A 26,649-nucleotide genomic window follows, 5' to 3' on the forward strand; every position below is an offset into this window, starting at 1 on the left:
TGTGTGTGTGTGTGTGTGTGTATGTTTGTATGTGTGTTGGCACAAGCATGTGTGTGCAGGTGTATGCACACACGTATGCACATGTATATGTAGACCAGAAGTCAACCTTGAGTGTCTTCCTCAGTAGCTGTCTATATTATATAGTGATACAGAATGTCTCACTGAGCCCAGATGCAAGGATTCAGCTCTTCTGTCTATGCAGATTGCTCCAGAGACCTTTTTTCTTCTTCTTGAGCACTGGGATCACACGTGCAAAACAGACCCCCACGTTTATGCGGGTGCTGGGGTGTGTCTGTGGTCTTCATGCTTGCACAGCAAGGGCCTTACCCACAAAGCTGTGTGCTCAGCCCCAGAACTTACTTCTTGAAGCCATGAGGCATGGAGTCTGAGGTTGCGTTTTCTCCTTCAGACTCTCCCTCCCCCTCGCCTCATGATGCTTAGGGTTAGGGCTGTCACTGTACGTTGCAGATGGGAAACTGAAATGTGCTGGGAAGTGAGTCACCCACAGCCAGACTGTGACACATTCACAAAGAAACAGTTGGGAACCAGGGCCATCTGCTGTTCCAGTTACAGGCTTGATCCCCAGGGTAGCTTGTCACTTGGAGCTACCTCTCCCAGGCTGGATTTGAAGGCAGCATCCTGCCTCCAGAAGACCGGCACCACGGTGTCTCAGCTCAGTCACAGCAGAAGTTCCAAGGCAGAAGCCCTGAGAGCAGCCGCTCCATTTCTCCATTTCTATCATTAAAGCTCATCTTAACACCACACCATATTCCCTCACTGAGAGGGAAGGGTCCCGAGGCTTGCTTATAAAAATTAGGACCTCCTTTTCCTCATCTCTCTCCCTAGTACCCAGCTCCTCTTTTTCTTGTTTCTTTTCTCCCCTTCATCCCTTCCTCAATTCCACCTCCACCTCTAGTGTCCATCTCCCTAAACCCACCACCTTCCTCTTCCTACCTCAGTGGTCAGTGTCTCTAATGGCTCCTGATTGTTAGGAACTGAGCAGTGGTCTTCAAGACCATCCAATTGCCACAGTGGGGTGTCGACTTTTCCATCATCCCCATGACTGAGGTATGTGTAACTGCTCTTAGTTATCATCATCAAGGCACAGGGCATTTCAATCATTCTTTCTCATTTTGGCTCATAGAGTCAGCACTGTTCAGAATGAACTGACATCTAAACCTATGGTGGACTTGGGATGAGCATCTTCCTAACTTCTGGGACTTCTCATATCTCACTCCTTTGTGCCTGCATGGTGTATGTAATGTGAAGCATGTCAATGAGCTTCTGGTTTATCCTGCACTGGTTATGTCAGGGCTGACCTCCATGCTTAGGGTTGCATGAAAGGTCATCTCCATGACTTTATCTCCCTCGTTCACCTGAAGTTCTCAGTTTTAGCAGTATTCCTTAATGGGGATAGAATCACGAAATGGGAAGACATAAACAAATGTCTATCCACTCAAGATAGGGTGCCAAAGACAGACCAAAGAAACGATCCCACTCAAGTCTAGTTTTGTGAACCAGTGGGCTTATTGTGTTACCCCATTGTGAGGGGTCACTTATATGTGTGAGTCAGAAAGCTGTATCAGTGGAAGTCCCAGTGTGGGTGATGATGGTGATTGACAGTTCAGCAAAGCTGCATCCCTGGAGGTTTCTGCACAGTTTGCATGTAGCTCTACCACTGGAGAGTTTCCTCCTCCCTCCAGAACTGTTGCCTGGTTATGTAACATCTGGGAGGGACTCATGAGTCTTATATGTTACCAGTGAATGCCACAACACTCTGGAGCCTCCTTCCTCCCCCAGGATAGAATATTTCAATAAACAAATAAGAGAGAAACACACAACATGGACCATTTATCTTGCAGGTTCTGAGAGCTTCCATTCTGAGGTTAGACTTTCAGTAAGGATTGGAGTCCCAGGGGAATGAACAGGCACAGGGCCCTGAAGTTCAGAGGGCTGTCACAGAGTGTTGGGCAGGGAAGGAGCTAATGACCCCGAGAGCCAGGGCCAAACCTTGCTTATCATGGCCCTTCTGGCAGTGAGCATACAGCTGGTTCAGGCCAGTCTCAGTCTGAGATGTTTTCAGTTATCTCAACTGACTCTTCAGTTGTTTAGTAGACATTACCACCATCCCATCTCATGTACAAAGAAACTGAGGGTAAGAAATCCAAAGAATTCTCTCAAAAATCATTGGCAAGTGATAGACCTTCAAGTACAGTGTGTGCCTGTCTTTGTAGGACACGACTCCAGTCAGTGGCCTCATTTGTAGAGAACTGTCTTATAATTGAACTTTGTTTTCTGTCTTGTAAGATTTGGGTTCCCTTTTCAAGTAAGTGGAGTTCTGGCCTGGTGATACCTGGCCGGGAAAGGCCATGGTAGGTAGGAGGAGCACACAACAGAGCTTCTCTGTCTTCTCATCCCCTTTGCTTTTGCATCTTACCTCCTTCTCAAAGGGGTAAAGGAGGCCACTGTTGTGTAGTGATCAAGAACATCCTCTCTGGATCCAGGTTGGTGGATAAGAATCACAGCTCTGTCACTAGCTTTGTGACTTTGAAAAGGCACTTTTTCCCCTCAAAGCCTCAGCTTTTGCACCTATAATATAATACAAGAATAATGATCATGCTTCTTTCCTAAGTTTCTGAAAATAAAACACAACAGTACATATACAGAAGTTATTTTCTGGTACATAATGAGTGTACAATAAAATGGTCACTTGTATTACTAGTAAATAGACTCTGGCATGGATGGGCAAATTGGTATGATGGCTTTGAAAACCAATTTCTTGGCCTCCACCCAAGGAGAAGATGTGTACACTCTATGACCAAGCAATTCTTCTAGGTATACATAGAAATGGTCACATCTGTATCATTGTAATTAAAAGAGGTTTAAAACAATCCAAACATCAGCCAGCAGTTTAATGAATACATCAGGAGATAGCACTGCAATGAAGTACTGTATCCACAAAGCAGGGGTGGAGCTTAGTGTGCACATATCAACACAGTTGACCTTCATCAAGACAACAAATGGAGTTGCGGAAAATAAGATTCAGAACTAGCTTAGTAAATGTAAGTGCCTTTACATTAGTAAGGGGTATATGCATATGTAAGAAAAGCAGACAGAAGCAATAAACATCACATTCACCCACCCTCCAGGGAGAGAGTGGGAGGTGGAGATGTACCCAGGGGCATCTTTTTGCTACCTGACTGGTGGGAGAATGGAGTAACAGGCAGAATGCCAAGAGGGTCCTAAGGCTTCTCCACGTGTTGCTTTCACCCTCTTCCCAGTCATTCAACTGGTTGTGGACCGAGCTTCTACTGTGAAGGGATCTTGCAGAGGTACTTAAGGTTCTATACCAGCTGACTTCAAGTCAGGCCACAGAATAACATGAGCTGAGTCCTTTTAAAAGGGCTTGAGCTCTTTCTGGTACCACAGAGTCAAAGCACCAGGCAGGGGGGATTTAGCACGAGGAAATCTCTTGGCTGGCATGCAAATTAAGAGGACCATGTTCTGAGGAATCTAGAGTCATCTCCATACTCTGGAATTCTTCTATTGACAGTCCCAAATAAACAAAGAACTGAATTCTAGCTATCAACCTGAATGAGTCCAGAAATGGTCCCAGCAGTGGTTGAGGTCAATGAGGAAAATGGGACCCATCTCTGCATCTGAGTGTTCAAAGAGAGTGCTGAGCGGCTTGGCTTCTCTCCCACAGAGCATCAGCTAGCAAATGAGGACAGTTGTGTACTGCCAAGCTGGTGGCATGTTGTCATGCAATGGTCTAAAACTCTCACGAGAGCTCAGAATTCTTATCTCCATAATTGTGTCACCTTTTAAATATTTCATAATATGTGTTAGAAGCTGCTGGAATTGGTTAGAGATGAGCAGCATTGCCAAGTTCTGGGCCTGACCTAGAACTAGAGAGCACTGAACTGAAAAAGAGCCTTTGTGTCCAGCACGTAGTGAAAAATCTCTAAATGGTGGATTGTCAGCAAGGCAGGTCAGTGTGACACTGCTGAAGCTAATTCAGGAGTGAAGCAGGGCCACAGTGAGGGGACTGAGTGTGGACTGTGAGAGAGAAAGCCTTTGAGGGAGCAGGTGAGTGGAGCTCGGGGTGCTTTTCTCGAGCCTGTGGGATCCAAGCTGATGTTCTTTCACTGCCTCCAAATCCCTTGATCCATCTGAAGTACTTGGGACTCCTGCACGTTCTTTTTCTTGGGTTGGGAGGGAGAGTGAGCTGTGCTGGCAGAAAGCATGCTGGCTATCCTGGCAAGGGGATCACCCGGCAGCTGCCAAGAGAACTAGTACCTGTGGCTATGGAAATGGGTCAGTTTGTAAAGTACTTACTTGAGAGCCTGAAGACTCGAGTCCAGTTCCCAGAACCCATGTAAAACTCATTCCCAGTGACATGTGCTTGTAATCTCAGTGTTGGAAAGGTAGATTCAGGCGTTTAACTAATTATTTTTTATCAATAAAAAATCGAGAGTCAGATATTGGGGTAAGACCCTGAAATATCAGAGAAACAGGAGAGCAGCCACCAGCTGCCTCCTACCTCTTCCGTTCCTTCCTCCAAAGGGGCTGAGATCCTTTCTCAGCCTCACCTTACTACTTCCTGTCTCCTATTTGTTTACAGTCCTCCAAACATCTATTTTTAATGTTGATCATCTAGTGATTAGCTCTGCCCTCTGACTCCAAGCAAGCTTTGTTTGTCAGAACACAATCAAAATATCACACAACAGTAGATACAGATACATCTCTGGGGTTTGCTGGTCAACCCTCCTAATCTACTTGGCCAGTTTCTGGTCATTGTGAAATGTTGTCTGAAAAAAGAAAGAAAAGAAGAAACCCAGAACATTAGTCATTCTATGAAAGTCAGAGAAGATTGGCTTGTCTATTGTTTCTTCCCTCCCTCCCTCCTTCCCGAACTTGTAGTCATATTAGATATGTTTTAAAAATTGAGCAGAGATGTTTTAGACAGGTCATCTTCAAACCCTTCAGAGATCTACAGAATATGGCATTTAAAATGTTTTAATAACTTAGAAAATTTTTCTTTTTTGAGACATGTCAGCTCCTGGCAGTACCAATCTACTTTAGAGAAAATATGGGCATTGAAGAAACTGCATATGGAGTCAACTTTCCTTGTGGCAAAAGTTAGCCACTGGACAACAAAGTATCCTCGAATCAACAGGACAAAATGGACAGACAGAACACGAAACAATGGACTACTGATTCTTACCAAAACAAGTGTGGTTATGGCTTTATCAAAAGGCATCTTCTGAGGCCAGGACAATATGGCCCCATCCCTGAAGTGGCCTTCGCATCCGGAAAAGGTACGGTGCCCTTTTCTTCGAAGGCAGCTTAACAGGCAGAGGGCCGATGGCTTCTGTTGTGCAATGGAACAGCAGCTGAAAGTTCATGCCTCTCGAAAGTAGACTGGCATTTAATAAAGGGATGTGGAGAAGAAGGGGATGCTGAGATGAAGCCATATATACACAGCCAAGAAGAATGGACAGCTGAATTAAAAAACTGTCAGCAATTTCCAGAATTTAAAATCCTGAATCATGACAGGACTAGTGGAATTCAGGTGTTTCTGGTACATGGACTGCTCTCACCCTATGTGAGATTGAATTGTTGACCTTGTGTACATCCTACTTCACAAATGAGTCTGTCAGATACACTAAGCCTATAGGCTGAAGATGATGCCCCAACACTGCGGAGAAACCTCAGGTGACTGCCCAGGCAGCTGGCTGTTTCTGTCAACTCACAAATTTTTTGGAAGTTGCTTGCATGCACTTCCTGTTTTTTATTTTTGTTAGCTAATATTATTTCCTTCTTGGGTCTCTGAGGGAGTTGAAGATTAGTTAGTTATGGTTGAAGATTAGTTACTTATAGTTGAAAAATTAATTAGGATAGAAAGTGCATTAAATACATCTTGGATTTATCAAAATAGGATAGATAATGGAATTATTTTCTCTGATTTGTCCAATACCTGTTTAGGTATTTATTATTTGTGTATATTGTATATAGTTATTGTACTTTTGTATATAGTTTTTCTTTTGTTAGTTATAACCTTTTGCTTTTTTTCTTTTTATTAAAATAGAAAAGGGGAAATGTGGTGGTAATCTAATTATACTGAAATGTGATTTTGATTGTATGTTAATAAATAAAGTTGCCCGGGGGTCAGAGCTATTAGAGCCATAGCAAGAGTGTGGCAGTGGTGGCACACGCCTTTAATCCCATAGATATCTGTGTGTTCAGGGATATAGCCAGCATTGGAGACATATGCCTTTAAGACCTAGGGGGCTGTACCTTCAGACAGTGACGAGGCAGTCACGTGTTTGGGTTTACAACCAATGAGAAGGCAGAACAAAATACTTTAAATAGACGAACAGACAGGAAAGAGGACCCTCATTCGGGAAGCTGGGACACCGCAGGCGGAAGGGTGAGATTTTAGCTCTGAGCTCTGACCTCTAGGCTTTCTCTTTTACATTGTTTCTGTGTTTCTTATTTAATAAGACGGTTGGTTACATCTATACTCCCTCCCTCCTTTCCTTTTTTCCTTCCTTTCTTTTTTAAATGGGAAAATACATAATACTCTCTTGTCATGGGTACATTTGTTAGAAACCTAGATTGTCTTGGGATATGTATGATATATCATATATATTAGAAAGAGACAGAGACAGAAACAGAGACAGACACACAGATACACTCAGATTAATGCAGAGAGACAGGGAAAGAAAAAGGATAAACCAAATCAGGGAGGGCTACATGGAAAGTTGGAATTTACCAGGGACAAGGAGGTAATATTTTGGCACAGGCATTTTCTTTTCTCCCTCCCTCCCTCCCTCCCTCCCTCCCTCCCTCCCTCCCTCCCTCCCTCCCTCCCTCCCTCTCTTTTTCTTTCTTTCTTTTTTCTTTTGGTTTTTCAAGACAGGGTTTCTCTGTATAGCTTTACACCTGTGCTGGAACTCAACTCTGTAGACCAGGCTGGCCTCAAACTCACAGAGATCCGCCTGCCTCTGCCTCCTCAGTGCTGGGATTAAAGGCGTGAGCCACCACTGCCTGGCTGGCAGAGGCACTTTCTAAGAGAGGAATACAAGATGCATGGTTCTTCTTTCCTTAAGGGCAGAATGCTGATCTCAGGAAGACCCATGTGACTAACAGTAAATGCTGCTGTTGGAAGTGAAACCTGGAGGGCTTGGTGTTCTCTCCTTGTCACTGCACAATTGTCTTACATTTGTTGGCCTTGATACTCTAGCAGTGGGTGTCTTAGTCTCTTTCTTGTCTTTAATATTATCAATACTGTGTTGGGCTTTGAATATAGACAATCCTTCATAGGCTCTGTGTTTGAGTGCTTGGTCCCCAGCTGGGGGTATTGTTTTGGAAGGTTGTAGCATCTTTAGGATGAGAGAAGTAGACCACTGGGGTCAGGCCTTGAGGTTTCACAGTGTGGCTCCATTTCCTGTCTACTCTCTACTTCCTGATTAAAATGCCATGGGACCAGCTGCCTCGTGATCCTGCTGCTACAATGATGGCATGTATTCCCTTAAAATGTGAGCCAAATAAACCCTTCCTCCCTTCCATTACTTCTTGTTAGACATTTGATAATGGAAATGAAGGTAACTAACACACCCTTGTATCAGTTACTCGTCTTGTTGCTGTTATAAGGTATATTAACAGAGCCAACTTAATAGAAGAAAGGTTTGCTTTGCCTCAGAGTCCCAGGCATAGTTCACCATGGTGGACAAGTCATGGGAGCTAGAGGTGACTGGTCACATTGGATCTGTTGTCAGAAACAGAGAGCAATGAATGCTTACGATCATCTCACTTTCCCCTTTTTATTCTGTTTATTCTTATTGAAGGGAAGAGTGCCATCATGGTGGGCAGCTCTTCATCCTAATCAAAAGTGCTTCAAAGGTATGGCTAGACATGATCTTAAGCTATGTAATCTTAACTTAATCTACATGATCCCTCTCAGGCATGGCTAGAGGTTAAATCTCCCATTTGTGAAAGTCCCTAGAGTCTTCAAAAGATCTTACATTGTTTAAAAGTCCAAAGTCAAGGTCTCATAGAAGGCTTATCCAGGTCTCATCTAAGGCTTAAGATGGCCACTTAGTTATGAGTTCCTGTAACTTAGTTATGAGTCCCTGTACCATCAAAAACCAAATTCCACAGTTCCATGTCTGGAATGGGAGGACAGTAATGGAGCTGTCTTGGTTTTAATGGGCTTGGGTTAGCTCATCCTTCTAGCTCTGCCACCCATGGCACACAGTCTCATGGTCTGGCTTTTCTATAGACCTGTAGCTTTTCATGGTGGTCCTCTCATGGTCCTAGCATCACCAATATCCTGCAGTTTTCATTATAATTCAGGCTTCACCTTCACAGTTTCATGTAGTGCTCTTTCTGTGCCCACTTTTAGGATGACAACCCTGCCACACATTGCCTGGTGTCAGCAGCTCCTTGGAATCACAGTTCAAGCATCCATGACCTCTATTATGCATCTTTTATGCTTGCAAAAGCAGTAGCCCATAGATGATGCTTCAGTTGCTGCCTCTCAGACCAGAGTCCCAACAGCTTCTGCACACTGACTCTGGGGAAAAATTCTCTAGACAGCTTTTAGAGATTAGGGCCCCTCTCCTTTTTAATGAATTTGGATTTTCATTAAATGGAGCTCTGGTGTATGGAGTCTTGCCCTCATGATAGCTTTCCTGCTGTCCCAGTGTAAAGCACCAGGTTTCTTATTAATGCTGCTGAGCTCTGTTTTTAACAGTTGAAGTTTCAGTGTCAATATGTTAAGCAAATAATCAGTTAATATCAAGCCTGCCTTCTCTGTAAGCTTAAATTCAGTCACATGTTTTCCTCATCAAACTGCATGCTTTAAATCTCTCTCTCCCTTCCTCTCTCTTCCTTTTTTTTTCTTGCTCTCTCATGATAGACCTGAATGAGAGAAATGAATAGTAGCTACCAGACTGATAAATATTCTGCTTTGAAATTTCCCTTCTGACATAAGTCACTCCATTACTTTTAAATCCAGCTTTCTTAAATACTCAGGATATGGTGGGATATAACCAGAGTCTTTACCAGAACATGAATGGTATGTAACCCAGTTTCTGAAAAAGTCTTTGTTTCTCTTTGAACCTTATGAGCTAGGCCTCACAACTGGCTAATTCTTATGTCAACTTGACCCAAGCTAGGGTCATCTGGGAAGAAGGAATCTTGATTAAAAAAAAGTGCCTCCATAGGATTGGCCTGTAGACAATCTGTAGGGAATATTTTAATTGATGATTGATGCAGGAAGGCTTGATCACTGTGGATAGTACCATGTCTGGGCCAGTGGTCCTGGGTTCTAAAAGAAAGCAGGCTGAGCAAGCCAGGAGAAGCAAGCCAGTAAGCAGCACCCTCCGTGGCCGATACATCAGTTTCTGCCTCCAGGTTCCTACCTTCAGTTTCCTGCCCTGACTTCTCTGGATGATGGGCTGTTAACAGGAAGTAGAAGATAAAATAAACCCTTTCCTCCCCAAGTTGCTTTTGGTCATAGTATTTGATCAGCAATAGGAACCCTGACTAAGACTGTCTCCATGGTCTGTATTACTCTCAGCATTCCGATCTTAGAAAGTCCCATCTGAATGGCCCATTTCTGCTCTGCCCCAGGACTCTAGAATTTCCTTCACATTCTTCCAACAAACCAATTCCAAAAGCTGAACCAAGCATGTGGTCAGGTTTATCAAAGCGGCAGCTAAGCAGCCTTACTTTCTGGTACTTATTTGTTTTTTATGTTTGGTTGGCTTGTTTGGCTTTGTTTGTTTGATTTTTGTTTTGTCTTTTTTTTTTTGGTTGTGTTTTCTGTGGCTATAATGCCCTAACAAAAATAAGTTAAGGAAGAGTTTACTTTGGTCCATAGTTCCAAGAAGTCAGGGTGGCCAGAGTCTGTGACAGTTGTTCACACTTCATCCATAGTCAGGAAGCAGAGTGATGCATTCTGGTACTGGCTTACTTTCTCCTTTTTATCTAACAGAGGACCCTGGTCCATGAAATGGTGCCACATACAGTGGCACCCTCCTGCCTCAACCTGAGCATGAAAATCTCTCACAGACATGACAAGAAACTAACCTAACCAAGACCATTCCTTCTGAGGTAGTTCTAGGTCCTGTCTAGTTGACAGTATTGACTATGGTGACCCTGCTTTGCCGTCCCAGGCTTCCTGGGTGCCCCTGTGTGTTTGTCACTGAGCAAGGAATGCTGACCAACCTCCTCCTTTCTCTTTGCGATCATCATGTCCCTTAATCCTCCGGGGAGAAGTGTTGTCACTGCTGTTGATGGACTGATAAAAAGAAGAGACGACTTTGGCAATGCCACTCAGCTGCAAAGATTCCAAGGTCAGGCCAGGATTCCAGCATTAGAATCCTTCCAAGTCTTTCTCCCCAGGCCAAATTCCAGTGAGGACAGGAAAGTGGATTACACTCCCCCTCCCCGCCCCCCCCCCCCCCCCCGCCCAGGGGAGGCGTTGACTAAGGAGAACAGACAGAAACAGCACTGTGCAGGAGGTGCGACCACTCCCCGTGCGGGTTTCCCATGTCTCCTGGACCATAGAGCGGCCCAGTGACCTGTGCCTGTAATTGATGTTAAGAAGGTAGTGGTGTTAGCTTTCAGGCATCTGTACTGGCCTGCCCTTAGGGTCCTGACAGGATACATCCTCAGCTGCAGCCGCTAAGAACACCCCCTGTGCGCATTCACTACATTTCCTTGCCGACCTCCAATCTCTTTCTCTTCCTTCACTCTCATCCCCAGACACTGGTCTCTGGCCCCATCTCTGCCTCTTCTCTCCCCTCCCCTCAATAAACCTGCCACGTGGGCCCTGTTGTATGATTTGACTCCTCCCCGTCGTTTTTAAAATACAGGTGGACCACTGAAGGGTTTGGGACGGGGAGGGAGTCCAGCAGCAAGATGAATCATAATTTCTTTTCTGTACTCGGCCTCCTGGGAGGGCTGTAGTCTCTATAGTCTAAGGTTTCCTCAGGCTGTGAGTTCTTCATTTTCTGGCTGGAATACCATTTGGTAGCCGATGATGTCAGTTTGTTCAGATGCTGCTGATATTAACTTTGATTATTTGCTTAACATAGCATCTGCTAGCTCTAACTTCTGTTAAGTCGCAGTTTCTGCTTTTGTGACATCCTAGAAATTCATGAAGAAAAGAATTTCCAGGGCATAGAAAATGTCTTTTGTCGGTTTCTTACTCATTAGTCTTGGTAATCACTGATTATTTTCCAGCTCCTTAATTCTTCTGTACTTGTTTGTGTTCTTTTTGTTATTGTTGTTGTTTTTTTGTTGTTGTTGTTTTGACAGGGTTTCTCTGTGTAGCCCTGGCTGTCCTGGAACTCACTCTGTAGACCAGGCTGGCCTCAAACTCAGAGATCCACCTGCCTCTGCCTCCTGAGCGCTGGGATTAAAGGTGTGCGCCACCATTGCCTGGTCATCTGTGTTCTTTCTGTTTTTTTTTTTTTTTTTTTTTTTTTTTTTTTTTTTTTTTTTTTTTTTATAATTTAATTTAATTTTAGGCCCCAGGTGGAGCTCCAGGAGTAATTGGTGAGAAAGAGGAGGGATTATATGAGTGAGAAATATCGAGACCATGATTGGAGAAAGCACAGGGACAAATAGCCAAACTAGTGGAAACACATGAACTGTGAACCAATAGCTGAGATCAGGTTCACTGGATAAGGCCCTCTGGATAAGTGAGACAGTTGATTAGCTTGAACTGTTTGGGAGGCTCCCAGGCGTCTGTGTTCTTTTAAAGGAGTATTTATGCCTATAAAAATTTATGTTATTACAGCAGTGAATTTTCAATTTTTTTTGACAATATCATACATGTATGTAATGCACTGTGATTCCACTTGCCTCCTATTATCTCTCATCCCCTCCCACTGTCATGGACACCTCCCTCCCAATTCTTCCCCTTCAGTCCCAAGTCACTTTCCCTTGCTTTCTTCTGCTTTTTTATTTTTCAGGTCCCATGCAGTCAGTCACAGCTGTTGTGTGTTCGTAATTACAACTCAGCCATCCTTTACTCTCAATGTTTCCACCAGTTATAATTCCCTGCTTTGGCCATGAGTCACTGACATAAGAGGGGTTTGTGTGTGTGTGTGTGTGTGTGTGTGTGTGTGTGTGTGTGTGTGTGTGTGTGTGTTGTGTGCTTTATATGAGTGTATGTCGTGTGAGTGTGTGCTGTATGTGTGTATGTCTGTGAAGGCCAGAGTCTGGCATTAAGTATCTTTCTAGATTCCTCTCCACCTTATATTTTGAGACAGGCTCTCCCTTGAACCCAGCACTTATGACTTTGGCTTGTGCGTCTATCCAGCTTGCCTGGTGACCACATCTCTGGCTGCCGAGTTCTGGGATTATGGTCAGGCTGTCATGTGGTGCCTGGCACTTATGCAGGTTCTGGGTTCTGAACTCTTGTCCTCATGCTTGGTGGGTGCACGGTGCATGCTTCTCCCACTGGGTCACGTCCCCAGGACCACACGGATGTCTTACCTAGAGAAATATCTACTTAGATTCTCAGCCACATTTGTCAGGTCATAATATTAAAAAATACCCAAACTGAGTTGCATGTATTGGGTATAAACTCCTCTTTGGATATATGGTTTACAAATATTTTTCTCTTAGACAAACAAAAAACCCAACAGAATCTCTCTCTCAGCCTGCATGTTGCCCTCGCTGAGTATTTGTTTTATTGTGTGGAAGGTGTTGATCTTCTTAGTCTCATCTTCATTTTGTTCCTTTGGACTTTCAATGTCGTTCACAAAATCACTGCCAAGGCCGATGCTCTAAGCTCTCCTCTCACAGAACCTTTTCTTTTAGTAACCTGTGTCTGCACTCAGGTCTTCGTCTACTTGGAGCTGATTTGAATTCATTCTCAAACACTGTGGAGAACAAGGGTCTGATTTAGGTCTTTTACCTGTGGCCACCCCGGTTTTCCTCCATTGTTGAAGAGACCACAGGTGTTCTCTGTGCCTATGCTAGAGATCAGTTATTCTAGAGCTGCTTCCTCCCCGTGGTCTGGATATATACCTAACTGAACACTATACCTTCACGATGTCTTGTGAAATAAGGAGGCACAATGCTTCCAGGTTTGTTCTCTCTCAATGCTGATTTGGCTCTTTTTCTAGTTTTATTACTGTTATGATGCTAAAATGGCCTGACAGAGGTCAATTCAAGGGAGGAAAGGGTTTATTTCACCTTATACTTCCAGGTCACTGTCCTGGTTACTATAACTTCCAGGTTACAGTTCCCGTTATTGTAGGGAAGTCAAGGCAGGAACTGAAAGCATGTGATCATCACGTCCATGGTCAAGAGCAAAGAGAGTAGACACACCCCTGCTTGCTTGCTCACTTCCTCTCAGCTGCCTTTCTTCCCCCTTAGAATACTCAGGGCGTGGCACATGATGTGGTGCTGCCTATATTCAGGGTGGGTCCTCCCATCTCAACCAACAAGGTAACCTCCCACAGATACAGACACAGACACACACAGACACACACACAGACACACACACAGACACACACACACACACACACACAGACACACACACACACACACACACACACACACACACACACACACACGCACGCACCACGCACACAGCCACAGCCACAGCCACACAGCCACAGGCACAGGCACAGACACACACGTACAGACACACAGGCACACACACACACACACACACAGGCACAGATAGACATGGACACAGGCACGTACACACACAGAGAGACACACAGACACAGGCAGGCAGACAGACATGGACACAGGCACACACACAGAGACAGACACACAGGCACAGACAGACAGACATGGACACAGGCACACACACACATACAGACACACACAGAGACACACAGACACAGGCAGACAGACACAGACACACAGGCACAGACAGACAGACACGGACACAGGCCAACCTGATGTGGGTATTTCCTCATTTAGACTCTTCCTAGGTGATCCTCGGTTGTGGCAAGTTGACGATATAACAACTGCCACAGCTATTTATCGTCTCTTTAGTTCTGTATGAATATTAGAGTTATTTTTTGTTTATGTAACAAGCCTAGGATTGGGATGGAAATTATATTGAATTGATAAATTGCTTGTGCCGGTTTGATATTTTAATGTTACATCTTTAAATACGTAAAGGGGAGATGCTTTTCCATTTTCTGTTTTGCTTAAATTTTTTACATTTTATACTTTTCAGCATACACATTCACCTTCTGAGTTATTCCTACTTTTTAAAATTCTCTTTTATGCTAAGTAAATGGAGTTGCTCCTCTAGTTCCCTTTTTGGGTAGTTCATTGTTATTGTATACAAAGTCAATGGATGGCTCAGTGGTTAAGAGCACTTGCTGCTTTTGCAGAGGACTCAGGTTCAGTTTCCAGAATCCACCTAGCAGCACACCACCATCTACAACTCCAGTTCCAGGGGACCCCATGCTGTTCTCTGGCCGTCACTGGCTCCAGGCATACATAAGGCTCACATACATACCTGCAGGCCAAATAATTCTACACATAAAGAGTAAATCTAAATAAAAAAACCAAGTTACGTATGTATGTTAAATTTGTATTTTGACACTAGACTGGATTTGGTTATAGTTCTTATAGGTTTTTTGTTTGTTTGTTTGTTTTGTTTTTTATGGTTTTTCGAGACAGGGTTTCTCTGTGTAGCTTTGTGCCTTTCCTGGAACTCGCTTTGTGGACCAGGCTGGCCTTGAACTCACAGAGATCTGCCTGCCTCTGCCTCCCGAGTCCTGGGATTAAAGGCGTGCGCCACCACCGTCTGGCCAGTTCTTATAGTTTTTAATGGAGTCATGATCGCTTAGGGTAAAAGATCACGGTATTTGCAAACACTACAGTTTTACTTCTTCATTTGGAATGCCTTAGATACCTTTTCTTTTTCTTCCCTAGTTGCTCTGGCTGTGACTTCTAGTACAATGTTGAATAGGAGCAGTCAGATTGGGCTATTCTTGTCTTAGTCCTCATCTTAGAGGAACACCTGTTAGTTGATTTTTTAATCATAGAGTGTGTCCTTTATTGTGGACTTCTCACATACAGCCTTTATTGTGTTGAGATTATTTGCTTCTCTTCCCACTGGGTTGAAAGTGATTTTAAAAGATAGATTCTTGTATTATTCTGTAGGTTGTAGTACATTTATTATAATTGTTTCGATATTCAGACTACTCTCATTTGGCATATGAGTTCTTCTGCAAGCTGTCTTCTATGCTCGTTGGATGTACCATTTTTTAAGAGTTCTCTTTCCTACCAATAGTTTTCAACTCTTCTTGCCCTGCTTGAAAAGAGGCTTTTCTACATGGACCTGGCTGCCTTTAATGAAGATTGGCATTTAGAAGCTAGCATCTTGGTTTGTGCGTATTTGTGCTAGTAGGATGCCATGGCTACTAGGCTTTCTCAGGGGACATTGTAGCTAGAGTTTTCCTGCCTGGCCCACAGTCTGGACAAATCTCTGTCACCCGCCAGTCCCACAGCCGCTCAGACCCAACCAAGTAAACACAGAGACTTATATTGCTTACAAACTGTATGGCCGTGGCAGGCTTCTAGCTAACTGTTCTTATATCTTAAATTAATCCATTTCTAAAAATCTATACCTTGCCACGTGGCTCGTGGCTTACTGGCATCTTCACATGCTGCTTGTCATGCTGCTTGTCATGGCGGTGGCTGGCAGTGTCTCTCCCTGCCTTCCTGTTCCAATTCTCCTGTTAGTCCCACCTATACTTCCTGCCTGGCCACTAGCCAATCAGTGTTTTATTTATTGGCCAATCAGAGAAATTTAACATACAGACCATCCCATAGCAGGACATACCTGGAATATGCCCGCTTTCCTCTTTTTTCCCCTTGTATTTATTCTGTGTCTTTTGCATCATGTATCTTGATCCTATTTGTTTTCCTGTCCCTTTGCATCTGCCCTCCACCCCTGAACCTCCCCCAATGAAACAAAATTTAAGATAAAAAAGGAAAAAAAGAGAAAAACAAGCAAACAAAAATTTTTAAAGGGAAAAATTAAAAGAAATCTTGTCATGGAAGCTGCAGTATGATACAGTGAGTCACACAATAAACTCCTTTGTCCCTATATCTTTACTTGCAAGTGTTCATTGCAAAGAGTCATTGGTCTGGTTTGAGGCCTCTGGTGTCTACTACACTATCGATGCTGGGCCCTTACTGGGCCTATTCTTGGATATTCCATTGTGGCCTCGTATTATGGAGATCCTGCAGCTTTGAGTGAGGTCCCTTCATGGCTCCAGCAAATCATAGATGGAGTGGATGTTGGAGTGGACCAAGTCATAACCCTGGTCCCGGGACTGGGTTGCTACAGGGTTGGTCCACCTGCCAGTTCTCCCCTGTCCTCACCACCAGAGGTGAGCTCCTGTGGACAGGGTGAGCCCTCCAGCATTGCCCTGGCTAATTCACCTCTTGCAGCAATGAGCGACACCCTCATGGTCTGCTCTCCCACACCTATACCATCAGGGCCAGCTCTATTGTGTTTTCCAGGAGAGAGGGACAAGGCCACTCCCTTGAATGCCGCAGCTAGTGAAGGGCAGGGACAGCCCTCCCACTCTTAGGACCCCAGGGCCAGCTCCTCCACCTGTCTCAGGCGTTGATGGGCAGGGGGTGGTGGGGAGGGCATCTCCCCTTTACTCGTGCCTCCACATGTCATATGAGTAATGGGGACAGCTCCCCCTTGTTCACAACACCAGGGCTGGGTCACCCTTATTTCCAACCAGTGGGCCTGCTCTACTGTGCTGTCTAGGTGAGGGGCACGGCCCACTTTCCTGAGTGCTGCACTGTACTCTTTTTTACATGTCTAATTCTTGTATCCAGCAGTGTATTGGTAGTGCTTATGTGACCTGACTGAGGTGAAGAAGTTGAAGGAGGGAAGGTTTGATTTGGCTCACAGTTTGGGAAGTTTCAACCCAAGGACAGCTGGATCCCTTGCTGTAGCCCTAAGCCTCAGAGAAAAAAAAGGAGCTCACTGGTGACAGACAGGAACCAGAGAAAAGTCAAAAGGACCAGAGACAAGATATGCCCTGTGATGTTATTGTCTTGGTTGCATTCTTCCTGAAACTAGATTGTACCTCCTAACAGCCCGTAAGCTGTGAGTTAGTCAATGAATTAGTACACTGGTTGGAACAGTCTGAATGGTCCCATCACCTCTAACACAGGAGCTCTGTGGTGGACTTTTTATATCCCAGCCACAGCAGTAAGAAACTTGTTTCTCATTATTGGGATCAGTGTGCCCCCCATTTTCTTTCTCCTAGACTGCACAGAAAGAAGTGTCACCCATTTTATTTTTCCTAGACCACACAAAATGAAGCTTCAGAAATCTCAACCCAAACCACTAACAGTCAAATCAACCACAGCTCAAGAACTATCTGTAGTTATGTTTTTAGAAGACCTGCATATACACTACACACAGAGAGATCTTAACTTCATTATTCATTAAATACCAATAAATGCATATGACTAGATAACCAATAATTCCATCTATTTGTCTGTCTGTCTCTCCATTTCTCTAATCTATTTATACATTATCCATCCTGCCAGGAAATTGCCTTATGTTCTTTTATCCACTAAGAAAAAACTATTTTCCTGATTTTATTTTTATCAAAGATGAGTTTTTCCTAGAATAATATTTCATATCTACAGAATAATACAGATACATCCCTTTGTCCTCTTTATCCCAAACTATTTCTTTTCTTGTGTTTTTTCCCCTCTGCAGATGTCATCATTCAGGAATCTGAGTTTCATATGTGTGTCCTCTTCCATTAATCAAGAAGTTCAATTGATTTTATGTTCTAAAACCAACCTCTGTGTTTTGTTCTGGACTCTCCATCTTCTCTGATCTTTCTGACTGTCACAAGGATAGTGACAGTATCCTAACTGTGGTCCTTGCCCATCTCAAATCCTTCAAAGACATTCTTCACAACGCTGCCATGGCAACCCAAACTAGAGTGCCAACCTTATCCAATTTTTAGCGCTAACACCCATGTCTCTTAGTGTTTGACATATGACCTTTCATGATCGGACACTTCATTCTCTCTTCCTTTCCAGTGACTGCTAACCAATCATTTTCATTTCTTTTGCACCCACTTTTGGTTTAAAATGACTTCCAATCACTGTTCACAAAGTAATCTTCCTAATCCTTTGTCAGTCGTTACCTCATCTGTGATTCTTCCCAGAATCCTTCTCTGAAGACAGGACTTGACCACTGATACCACATCTTTCTTGCTTACATTTTTCTTATGGTATAAGTCACACTGTGAGATCTTATAGCTTTTAGTGTGTGTGTGTGTGTGTGTGTGTGTGTGTGTGTGTACATCTTCTCTACTGCTGTGTCTTCCTGGGGGCAGAAATCCTTCTCTTTCCTTCCTCTTTTGCAGTATGTGGTGTAGGTCTAGGCTATAGAGGATGAATGCTTATTCAACATAGTTTTATGGTTGTTAAAATAGCATGTTAAAACTCCAGTCAAATTCTGCCCTTCTGCAATATTTATAAACTGGAAATTCTAGCTTTATAAAATGAAAGTGACTGACTGATAAAGGAGATCTGAAGGATGCTTATGAGTCTTTTATGTGCTTTTTTATTAGCTCTGAGTATCTCCTAATTCATTAATAATGAGGAAAAGCAAGAATGCCAGCAAGTTTTATCTCAAATCTTTATTAAAACAGAATATTTTTTTCCAAAAATAGTTTCTGTGTAAAGCACCATTGAAGTTTTTCTGTAAAATCAGCACTCAGAAAATGGCTTGGGTCTTGACCTTGTCCATTAAAATGCAACGCTGCCCTGCCGGGCTCTGGGAGCCCACTCATCACTCCCACGAGTGTTTCTGGTGAAGACTGATCCACACTACAGGTAAAAACAAGTGTATTATCACATCTTAGTGTATAAGACACGGTTCATCATCTTTCCTCTGAACTCAGTACCACCTCCTGGGCCATTTATTTTCCTTAACAGCATCGCAATATCCTTCCTGCCACCAGGCTCAGAGGCTCCCGGTGTTCTATGTGTCCCCCTCTTCCTCCCTGCCAGCACCCAGTCTGTTGTTGATTCTGTTTTCCTGATACCTCTCACATCTGTCCCCTCCTCTGCTCCCATAGCCACTGCCCTAATTCGGGCACTTATTACCTAGTGCTTGGACTGCAGCAATAACCTCCCAAACGGTCGCTCTGCCTCACTCGAATCAGCCTTCGCTATCAGGTTAATCTAGGTGAAGTATAGCTCTCATCAGGTCCTAACTCAGTCCATACCCTCTTAGCGTCTCTTCTATTCCCCACAGGATCAAGCCCACATCCGTTCAAGGTGTGGCCTTGGCAACGTTATTTCTCATTACTCCTTTCATGTTCCTGAAGCTTCCACTAAATCAAACCACTTTTTCTTTATTCATTTGTGCGATCATGGACGGACTCCCTGGGTATTTATTGAACCACCAGGTTGATATTTGAGGATATCAAAATAAAGGGAAACATTTCTGATCTCAAGGGGCTCCCAGATCCTCCCCTTACCCACTCAGGACTTTTAACTTTTCTGCCCTCCCTGTCTAGAATGATATCCACCTCATCTCCACTGCCATTGACATCTGCTTGAATTCCACTCAAGTATTTACACACCCCTGTTCCCCACTAAAATACTACCTTCTTTGGGAAGCTCCTTCCTCTTTGCCTCTTTCTCCAGGTTAGAAGAAATCAATTCCTCCTCTCAAAGGTTACAGTACTTCACCAGCCTCCTCTTAAGACTGTGTCTCTGCTATCGAGAGCTCTGTGGAGCTCTGTGTTCCTCAGAGACAGTGCTGAGCTGCCTTAGCCCACCCATCGCCAAAGCATTCCAAACAACACTATGTAAATCCTAATTTATTCAATTAGATTTACTTGTGGTCAAGTCTTCCAGAAATACACCATATAAGAAAGGCCTTCAAAGCCTTTGACTTTGGAAGAAGAAAACAATCCTTCTCTGCCTTTCTTCTTAATTGTCAAAAAGACTCTGGACTTTTCACTGTGCATATTCTTTTTTGTGCTGGGTACGACACCAGTGATGAAAGGGGCTGGCTTGGAAGTCTCTGGACTTTCTAGTCGGGTAACCATGGTCATTTGGTTTTGTGGTGACCCAGATAATACAGAATTTACTCTGCTTTCTCCTGCAGAGATGGACTTTATCTTCTGAAGGTCTCAGTTCCAGCCCTGGCTGACAAAGGTAAGGCAGCTGAGCAGCAAAGCTTGGTAGATGCTTGAGCCTTACAAGCAAGGGCCGAGGGCAGCTGGCTGAGTAGCCCGCCCCAGAGCCTGTGGGGGCATAGGACGTGCCAGGGCCCCATTGACAATCACAGTGTAGGGGGACAAACTTCTAAGCTGAGTTCAGGGCTTCCCAGGAAAGGGAAGCTTCACCAGCTCCTCCAGTCGCTCTGTCTGGATAGAAAACAGTTCACATCCTTTCCCCCTGATGGACTCATCACCTCATCTGTGGACATGGCATCTATTTTCTTCATAACTGCAAATCACAGTGACTCCAACACACTGGTCACACCCCTAGGTCACCCACCGGCCAAGCCCAATACTCCCTCGCTGTCTGTCCCATTGCTGGCTCTGTGGAATCATTTGTCTTCAAAGCCTTCCTCACATGCCCTATCCAGTCAGGCTCCTGTCTTGAGTATCTCACTCAAAATACGTCATCCCTTTCTCCAGCATTACCTCTCACTTTATTCTGACCCGTCTTATAAGGATCTGCCTCCTTCGGTATCTTGTGAGATTCTTCCAAGTCACCCCCTTTACTTGTTTGTAACTCCAAAGCATAGCCCAGCTCCCAGAGCACAGTCACCCTGCTGATACCTGGTGCGCACTTACTAAATGGGTGTTGGAATGCAGTATCATCATCCTGCTCAGTGGGATCAACATGCTCCCCTGCAGCCTTTCTGCTGCTTGAAAGGAGACAAAGCTAACAGGCATATCCTTCCATGCTCATCAGACCCACCTGGCCACCACACCCCAGACACAATGTGCTCCCTAGGTCTGAGACCCAAGTCAGGAGGTTTGTTTTTTTCCCCTCCTAACTCTCTCATCTCATCCCTCCTCTGGCAGGTTGGTGATCACTCGTTTCCCATCACTAATTTCTTCAGACTTGCTAGCCAGTCAGCATGTGTGTGAAGTGGAGCCTTGCTCTGAGTGATGGTGGGGGCAGACCCCCAGCACGAACACCGGCAAGACAGACAGTGTTTTGTTCTTTCCGACCACTGCTTTTGACCTGTGTATTTGTCCAAGTGCTCAGAGCCCTTGGGGTTTGAGGTTTCCAACATGAGGCCTTCAGACTGTATAGACTTTCTAACAGTCTAACAGAGCTTGTAGGGGTCTAACGTACAGTTACCTCATTACTGACAAAGCCATAAACATCTCCTCTCCCCTTCCTTTCTTCCTCCTCTGTAGCATGAATCTTAAAAGTTCTTATTAATAAAAACAAACCCAGGGCCAGGTATTGGGTTAAAGCTGGAAGATCAGAGAAGCAGAACAAGCCACAGCCACCTCACCTTGTCAATTCCTCAGCTGATCCTGTTTCCTCAGACTGGAAGCTTCTGAGTCCTCATCCAAATGGATCTCAGCTGAACTGCTTCTTGAAAGCCTGAAGCTTAACCAGCTCTAGTTCTGGTCCTCATGCCTTAAATACCTTTCTGTTTTCTGCTATCACTGTCTGGGATTAAAGCCTCTTGTTACCATGCCTAGCTGTTTCCAGTGTGGCTTTGAACTCAGAGATCCAGAGGATCTCTGCCTCTGGAATGTTAGAATTAAAGGCATATATGTCATCATTTTCTGGCCTCTGTATTTAGTGGCTGTTCTGTTCTCTGACCCCAGATAAGTTTATTAGGGTGCACAATATTTTGGGGAACACAATATCACCACACTCCTCTCTTCTCTTTACTCTGCCCCTTTGTGTGTGTGTGCCTGTGACAAAGTCTAAGTCTTGTAGCTCAGGCAGGCTTTGCACATACTAAATAGCCCAGGATAGCCTTGAACTCATGGAAGTCCCCCTTTGTCAGTCCCTGGAGTGCTATAACTACAGGTATGCACCAGTACATTCAGCTTATACATTTATTAAGAGACAGGATTACTTTATGATATTCTAGCATCTGTTGCACATTGTTAAAGATACAGCAATTGCATAACAAATATTGCTGAATTTTACACATCAAGCCCCCACTCTGGGCAACTATGTGAGTCATGAGCGTCAGAGTATATCAGTGTGTTTTGTAATTAAAACATCTTCACTGGCATGTTATCTCTAATAACCAATAACTGGAAACCATGACCAAAAATGAGGTGTAAGATTGAGTAAATGACAGAATACAACACAGTTATTAAAATGGTAATTATAGTATCCATAGAGCAATGTGGAAACCATTTATGGTAGAGTAGAAACTGACTTAAAAAAGAAAAATTGTCAGAAATCATAGCTGTAATTATTTGTATGCATTATGATAAACCGATTAGTGATGGATGTACAAATTTTGGTGACTTTATTCTGTGCCCTTAAGATTGTGTCTACATCATCATTTGAAAACAAGCTAGGCAAAAATGAGTGTAGTACACAAACATACAAGTCAAGTCAGGGGATGTAGCTCTATGGTAGAATGCTTGCCCTAGCAATCACATGGCCTCAAGTTAGATCCCCAGCATTGCAAAAACAGGAAATAACTTAGGATCATTAGTAACGGGAAGGCCGGCTAGAAAAGGAGAAACCATGAAGAAGTGACTTTCATCAGTGCAAATATCCCATGTGTTATATTGCAGATCTTTCGTGTTGAGTTTTGATGACAGTGGGCATGATGCTGATAACCAAGAAAACTGAGTCCTGAAAAGCAGTATAGCACCACAAGTTACCAACCGCGGGGGCAGATGAATAATGTGCTGATTCCCATGAGCCTGGAGATCTCAGCGAAGAGCCAGTCCCACCTGGTGAAGTGCTGATTCCTGACTCTATGGCACGTAAGGGCAGAGTGAAAAGAACAGTGGACAGAACTATTGCAAGGCTGGATTCTGTTCCCAGCCTGGCATTAAAGACCCATGACATTTTAGGAAAACCACTTAAACTAAATAGGTAATTTCCTCCCTCCAGCTGGCCAGCCAACCCCCTTCAACAAGAACACATTGAGTTCCTGCTGGGTAGCAGTGTGGAGCTCAGCGCTGGACCTCCCCGCTGTCTGCCGGAGCTTGCTCACAGAGGCAGTGGGAGGATAAAGTGAAATAATGTATGTTGGAGGCCGTGTGGAAATGCTGCGCTAAATAAATATGAGCTATTATTAAGAAGCACAGAAGCATAACTGGTCTGGAAAGTGCCACAATGCTAACAGCTGATTCAGATTGGACCAAAGCGGAGACAATCAGCTAACAAAGCCAGGGGAAGACAAAGGCCTCACTGAAATGGGCTGCAGCTGACTTTTCCAATCCTTCCAGCTGGATGCATTCAGGTTTTCACAGTAAGTGGTCTGCACCTCCATCAGCTCATCAGAGTCCTGGTCACTCTGCCTGGAACTGACATCCTCCGCCTGTGCACCTGCCTGTTGTAAATGGTCGCCTTATCTCAAAGATTGTTCACTAAATGTTTACTAAATCTGAAGACTTTACATGTGTTTTAACAATTTTTGGTTTTGTGTTTGTATTCATCTCAGGGAAATAATGAAGAGAAACTTCCATCTTTTAAAGTGACATTGATTCATTTGTCTATTTGTGTCTGTACGTGTCTTGCTGTCCTATGGCCAGTGTGTAGACATCGGAAGACAACTTGTGTGAGTTGGTTGTCTCCTGCAATGCAGGTTCTGGAAATCAAACGGGTTGTCAAGCCTTGGTGATAGGTGCCTTTTTACCTGCTGAGCCTCCTGACTGGAGAGGAATTTCTGTGATTGATGAGTAATTTCTTATCCAATAAAATGATGTTCTCCAAGCTGAACACTTCCTGTTTTATATAAAATACCCTGTTTTGTTTTGACATAGAGTCTTGCTATGCAGTTGGCCTAGAACTTGCTATGTAGATCAGGGTGTCCTTAAACTCATAGTGACCTTCCTGTCTGCCTCTTGAATTCTGGCACTACAGGTAAACCCAGCTACACTTGGCCAGATACTCTTTCTATAACAATGATTTTAAATGAATTTTGCTCTTTTGTTAGCTATGGCTCGTTTTCTTATTTGGTCACAAACATGATGCATTGACTTAGAAGCTTGTGAATGGACTGGAGAGAAGAGACAGAGAGCTTGGAGAAGACAAATGGAAAGGATAATGGAGAGGGTCTCCATGCTGACGGGGCTCTGAAACCTCTCTGCACCGTTTCATCCTGTGATTATGACAAATGGGGCAGTGGGAGATGAAGATGGACCCAGAGTCAAATCCTTAGTTCCTCCTTCCCTAAGACACAAACTAGAAAGATTCCTCACAGCTAATGAAGTTTGACTTAATGAATCAATACTCACAATTTCAGTCCTTTATTGCTTAGTAACTTAATCAGACAGTCATTTGTAAACTTGACATTCTCTGCAAACCCACATTTAGCACGGTGTACTTCCACCATCACTCACGCCATTACCACAGCTACTATCACAATACAACACAACACGAAATTGTGAAGTAGTGGGAAGAATGCCCGAATTAGAGTTCAAGGAAATAAATACACTATGAAGTGTCTTTTTTGCCCATGGCCCTGTGGAAACTCTCAGAAATGGTACAGAGTGCAGCCAGCACTGTGACTAACTCTACTCAGCCCTGAGCATTCTTCAGATGCAGGCAGGTCTCCTGGGAACCGTCAATCCACGGGAGAATGCAGTGCTTGCAGAATGGGAAATGAGTGGTTTAGATAATGTCCTACGAGGAGGTGGTAGTGGAGGTGCCAGTCTCCCTTTCCAAGAGGCCACCAGCGCTGACTGCTCTCTTCCTAATAAAAGATCCACCAGCCTGTCAAAAGGACCCCAGTCACAGCAAGCCATTCCCCAGAGAAATTAGTGGGGTATGCGGCATGTACCAACAGCCTGTCATGTTAACTCCAACCTCTTAAAACACAAAAACTGGGAAGTTTGGGCCCAGGGAGAAAGCACTTGAGTGGCAGTAGTAGAAATGAATACAAAAAACAAATTATGTGTACATGGACCCACCCTTCAGTTAGCCTAATGTTCATTAAATCTTTTCAGGGAGCCAAGTCAAGTGGACCTCTCTCTCTGAAGCACATGGAAGCCAGCCCCTCCCTATAGCCACACCTTAGCTTGTTCCTTATCTGTGGTCTGAAATACTGCTCCTTTGAATCTCCAAACAGCCAAAGACTAATGGTTATGGCTTGAACTATTTGCTTCCCAATACACTGTAGTCCTAACTCCCAGTGCCTATGAATGTGACTTTATTTAAAAATTGAGTAGTTACAAATTATCACATTAAGATGAGGATATCAAAGTGGATCCTAATGCAATATGACCTGTGTCTTCATTAAAAAAATGAAATATAAACTCAGAAAGTTATAAACTGAAGGAAATTGTGGAATGACACAGGAGAATAGACCCTCTAAAAGCCGAGGAAAGCAAGGAGAATAGACCCTCTAAAAGCTGAGGAAAGCATACGGCTATCAGAAGTTAAGAGTGAAACATAGAGCATATTCTTACAGACCTTGACAGGAATCATTTCTGCTGATGGCTTCATTTCAGACTCTGAGCATGCAAAACTGTGAGACAATCATTTCTGTTGTTCTAAGCCCCACACTGTGTAGAACTTTGTTATAGAAACACCAGGAACCAACACAATAATCGACTCTCAACACCCCACCACTACTTCCCGGAGGGAATCTTCTCTGAGTGAAGCCTGGCATTTGATAGGCATTCAAGCATAATTATTTACCCATTGGCTTACTGTTGGAATCCTCCATGATAGATATTGTCACCCCTATAAAAAATACCAGTGTGACATGATTTCAACTGCAAGCCTCTCCTGACCTTCCTACATGACAACACACAATCTATGTCTTCCTAGATAGATTCAAAATAACAAGTTATGGGAAAGGGGCTATTTCCCAGGGGCATTGTGGAGGAGGAATTAGGCTAGGAAAGTGGCTTACATAGAGATTTTCTCCTTGATATCATGAAGAATCCTAATAATAATCTGGATTGTTCCTACCTATGTCAGTGTGTCTAGGTGGCCTTGGAGGTCACACCAGAGGCTCACAGTGGGGTCCTAGATTCCAGGCATATGGCAGGTGGCAGCTAAGAGTACACCACTATGTGTTTTCTTTGTTGCAATAAACTTATTAGAGTCTAGGCTTGCAGTGGACCTGATGCAGACCATGGCAGGCCCTCATCTCAATCTAGAACTGAATCCTGGTGATGTTGGTCACCAGGGATTTAGGAAGCCTCAACAGTCTTCCCTGGTCCCTTTTCTGTCTCTTTATATTTATGTTTCTCTTTCTCTTGTCCTCCAAACAATCACAATTTTGATATTCCCTCATATTGCCAGTTGAGTAAAGAGGGAATGCTCTCCTCCCCCAACTTTGGGGAGTTCACTTGATGAATCTTTTTTGTCTATTCTTCTACTCCACTTACCACCCTCATTTACTTAGCTATCCATCCATCCTAGCATTTATTCAATGCTCACGAGCTGATT

This window comes from Peromyscus maniculatus, chromosome 3, assembly GCF_049852395.1.
Source record: "Peromyscus maniculatus bairdii isolate BWxNUB_F1_BW_parent chromosome 3, HU_Pman_BW_mat_3.1, whole genome shotgun sequence".
Taxonomy (NCBI): Eukaryota; Metazoa; Chordata; class Mammalia; order Rodentia; family Cricetidae; genus Peromyscus; species Peromyscus maniculatus.